Here is a 5,000-nt window from a genome sequence, read left to right on the forward strand (position 1 = left end):
GGATCCGCGGCAGAGCTATCCGGGAGGGCCGCGCTAGCAGGCGGACGAAATCTGCAGCTGCTCACCGCCGAGTCTCCCCCTCTGGAAGTCCGGTTTTCGGACCTCCACCCAGGCTTCCGGGACCGACACCCTCGTGACCGGGGCCGTCTCAGGAGCTCGATGATCCGGGTCTCGGGTCGGTGGGACCCCGGGAACCGGACCGGAGGTCCGGTTGGGCCCAAAACGGTTAAAAATTCGTATAAATTCGGGGGAACGTCCTAGCGGAAATCGGAGACCACCAGAACCATCCGCGGACCGGCCCGGATCCGACGGTGTGCGGCTCGCCCGGGTTCCGGTCCGTTTGGACCGACTTATCGCGGGGCAAAGCCGGCCCGGTTTGACGCTAATCCTTTGGAGACCCGTAGAAGCTCGAGGGAAGGTCCTAGAGACGATCCGAGACCACCTCCGTGTTCAGGAGGCTCGGAGCTTTAAAACGGTATATGACATGCACGTATGGGGGGCCCCGATCTCCCAGGAGAGCCGGAAATGTCGTTTTCAGCCATCCGGAAAAGGGCCCTCCATAGGGAATGAATGGGAGACCACCCGACCTTTGAACCGGGGCTGCAGCCGCAAACGGGGTCCGATCTCCGCGTGCTTCGGCACCCTTGGAGGGTACGTCGGGGGCTATGGCCAAACCGAGTTTGAGACCCCTGGCTCTTATGGTTGGGTCTCCAGGGGGTCTCAAATCTGGGGCCCCCCAGGGCCTGGATCTCGGCCTCGGGGGGCGGGGGGCCCGGACCAACGGTGGCACACGGTCGTGGGGGTTGCCCCCAACCGACCCACCGAGTTTCAGCCCTCTGGGACACCGTTAAGGGGGTCTCCCGCGGGGGTCTTTGCCTCCGTCCCATAACCCACCTTACCTTTGGAGACCCGTAGAAGGTCGGGGGAAGGTCCTAGAGGCGATCCGAGACCACCTCCGTGTTCAGGAGGCTCGGAGCTTTAAAACGGTATATGACATGCACGTATGGGGGGCCCCGATCTCCCAGGAGAGCCGGAAATGTCGTTTTCAGCCATCCGGAAAAGGGCCCTCCATAGGGAATGAATGGGAGACCACCCGACACTTCGGGCGGGCCTGGAGCCGCAAACTTGGTCCGATCTCCGCGTGCTTTGGAACCCTTGGAGGGTACGTCGGGGGCTATGGCCAAACCGAGTTTGAGACCCCTGGCTCTTATGGTTGGGTCTCCAGGGGGTCTCAAAGTCCGGGGGCCCCCCAGGGCCGGGATCCAGGCCCTGGGGGGCGGGGGGCCCGGACCAACGGTGGCACACGGTCCGGGGGAAGGCCCCGGACCGACCCACCGAGTTTGAGACCCCTGGCTCATAGGGTAGGGTCTCCAGGGGGTCTCAAAGTCCGGGGGCCCCCCAGGGCCGGGATCCAGGCCCTGGGGGGCGGGGGGCCCGGACCAACGGTGGCACACGGTCCGGGGGAAGGCCCCGGACCGACCCACCGAGTTTCAGCCCTCTGGGACCCCGTTAAGGGGGTCTCCCGCGGGGGTCTTTTCCTCCGTCCCATAACCTGCAGGCCCTGACCTCCAGGCAGAGAACCAGGCATGGAGCTGCAGGCCCTGACCTCCAGGAAGAGAACCAGGCATGGAGCTGCAGGCCCTGACCTCCAGGAAGAGAACCAGGCATGGAGCTGCAGGCCCTGACCTCCAGGAAGAGAACCAGGCATGGAGCTGCAGGCCCTGACCTCCAGGAAGAGAACCAGGCATGGAGCTGCAGGCCCTGACCTCCAGGAAGAGAACCAGGCATGGAGCTGCAGGCCCTGACCTCCAGGAAGAGAACCAGGCATGGAGCTGCAGGCCCTGACCTCCAGGCAGAGAACCAGGCATGGAGCTGCAGGCCCTGACCTCCAGGAAGAGAACCAGGCATGGAGCTGCAGGCCCTGACCTCCAGGCAGAGAACCAGGCATGGAGCTGCAGGCCCTGACCTCCAGGAAGAGAACCAGGCATGGAGCTGCAGGCCCTGACCTCCAGGAAGAGAACCAGGCATGGAGCTGCAGGCCCTGACCTCCAGGAAGAGAACCAGGCATGGAGCTGCAGGCCCTGACCTCCAGGAAGAGAACCAGGCATGGAGCTGCAGGCCCTGACCTCCAGGCAGAGGACCAGGCATGGAGCTCCAGGACCGCACACACATGCAGGGGGCCGTGCATGGAGCTCCAGGCCCGCACACACATGCAGGGGACCGTGCATGGAGCCCCAGGCCCGCACACACAGGCAGGGGACCGTGCATGGAGCTCCAGGCCCGCACACACATGCAGGGGACCGTGCATGGAGCCCCAGGCCCGCACACACAGGCAGGGGACCGTGCATGGAGCTCCAGGCCCGCACACGCATGCAGGGGACAGGCCATGGAGCTCCAGGCCCGCACACGCATGCAGGGGACAGGGCATGGAGCTCCAGGCAGAGAACCAGGCATGGAGCTGCAGGCCCTGACCTCCAGGCAGAGAACCAGGCATGGAGCTGCAGGCCCTGACCTCCAGGCAGAGAACCAGGCATGGAGCTGCAGGCCCTGACCTCCAGGCAGAGAACCAGGCATGGAGCTGCAGGCCCTGACCTCCAGGCAGAGGACCAGGCATGGAGCTGCAGGCCCTGACCTCCAGGCAGAGAACCAGGCATGGAGCTGCAGGCCCTGACCTCCAGGCAGAGGACCAGGCATGGAGCTGCAGGCCCTGACCTCCAGGCAGGGGACCGTGCATGGAGCTCCAGGCCCGCACACACATGCAGGGGACCGTGCATGGAGCCCCAGGCCCGCACACACAGGCAGGGGACCGTGCATGGAGCTCCAGGCCCGCACACGCATGCAGGGGACAGGCCATGGAGCTCCAGGCCCGCACACGCATGCAGGGGACAGGGCATGGAGCTCCAGGCAGAGAACCAGGCATGGAGCTGCAGGCCCTGACCTCCAGGCAGAGGACCAGGCATGGAGCTGCAGGCCCTGACCTCCAGGCAGGGGACCGTGCATGGAGCTCCAGGCCCGCACACACATGCAGGGGACCGTGCATGGAGCCCCAGGCCCGCACACACAGGCAGGGGACCGTGCATGGAGCTCCAGGCCCGCACACGCATGCAGGGGACAGGCCATGGAGCTCCAGGCCCGCACACGCATGCAGGGGACAGGGCATGGAGCTCCAGGCAGAGAACCAGGCATGGAGCTGCAGGCCCTGACCTCCAGGAAGAGATGCAGGCATGGAGCTCCAGGCCCTGACCTCCAGGCAGAGAACCAGGCATGGAGCTGCAGGCCCTGACCTCCAGGAAGAGAACCAGGCATGGAGCTGCAGGCCCTGACCTCCAGGAAGAGATGCAGGCATGGAGCTCCAGGCCCTGACCTCCAGGCAGAGAACCAGGCATGGAGCTGCAGGCCCTGACCTCCAGGAAGAGAACCAGGCATGGAGCTGCAGGCCCTGACCTCCAGGCAGAGAACCAGGCATGGAGCTGCAGGCCCTGACCTCCAGGCAGAGAACCAGGCATGGAGCTGCAGGCCCTGACCTCCAGGAAGAGAACCAGGCATGGAGCTGCAGGCCCTGACCTCCAGGAAGAGAACCAGGCATGGAGCTGCAGGCCCTGACCTCCAGGAAGAGAACCAGGCATGGAGCTGCAGGCCCTGACCTCCAGGAAGAGAACCAGGCATGGAGCTGCAGGCCCTGACCTCCAGGAAGAGAACCAGGCATGGAGCTGCAGGCCCTGACCTCCAGGAAGAGAACCAGGCATGGAGCTGCAGGCCCTGACCTCCAGGCAGAGGACCAGGCATGGAGCTCCAGGACCGCACACACATGCAGGGGGCCGTGCATGGAGCTCCAGGCCCGCACACACATGCAGGGGACCGTGCATGGAGCCCCAGGCCCGCACACACAGGCAGGGGACCGTGCATGGAGCTCCAGGCCCGCACACACATGCAGGGGACCGTGCATGGAGCCCCAGGCCCGCACACACAGGCAGGGGACCGTGCATGGAGCTCCAGGCCCGCACACGCATGCAGGGGACAGGCCATGGAGCTCCAGGCCCGCACACGCATGCAGGGGACAGGGCATGGAGCTCCAGGCAGAGAACCAGGCATGGAGCTGCAGGCCCTGACCTCCAGGCAGAGAACCAGGCATGGAGCTGCAGGCCCTGACCTCCAGGCAGAGAACCAGGCATGGAGCTGCAGGCCCTGACCTCCAGGCAGAGAACCAGGCATGGAGCTGCAGGCCCTGACCTCCAGGCAGAGAACCAGGCATGGAGCTGCAGGCCCTGACCTCCAGGCAGAGAACCAGGCATGGAGCTGCAGGCCCTGACCTCCAGGCAGAGGACCAGGCATGGAGCTGCAGGCCCTGACCTCCAGGCAGGGGACCGTGCATGGAGCTCCAGGCCCGCACACACATGCAGGGGACCGTGCATGGAGCCCCAGGCCCGCACACACAGGCAGGGGACCGTGCATGGAGCTCCAGGCCCGCACACGCATGCAGGGGACAGGCCATGGAGCTCCAGGCCCGCACACGCATGCAGGGGACAGGGCATGGAGCTCCAGGCAGAGAACCAGGCATGGAGCTGCAGGCCCTGACCTCCAGGAAGAGATGCAGGCATGGAGCTGCAGGCCCTGACCTCCAGGCAGAGAACCAGGCATGGAGCTGCAGGCCCTGACCTCCAGGAAGAGAACCAGGCATGGAGCTGCAGGCCCTGACCTCCAGGCAGAGAACCAGGCATGGAGCTGCAGGCCCTGACCTCCAGGCAGAGAACCAGGCATGGAGCTGCAGGCCCTGACCTCCAGGAAGAGAACCAGGCATGGAGCTGCAGGCCCTGACCTCCAGGAAGAGAACCAGGCATGGAGCTGCAGGCCCTGACCTCCAGGAAGAGAACCAGGCATGGAGCTGCAGGCCCTGACCTCCAGGAAGAGAACCAGGCATGGAGCTGCAGGCCCTGACCTCCAGGCAGAGAACCAGGCATGGAGCTGCAGGCCCTGACCTCCAGGAAGAGAACCAGGCATGG

Source organism: Poecilia mexicana, unplaced genomic scaffold, assembly GCF_051168715.1.
Source record: "Poecilia mexicana isolate PSO_F unplaced genomic scaffold, ASM5116871v1 scaffold_23, whole genome shotgun sequence".
NCBI classification, from domain to species: domain Eukaryota; kingdom Metazoa; phylum Chordata; class Actinopteri; order Cyprinodontiformes; family Poeciliidae; genus Poecilia; species Poecilia mexicana.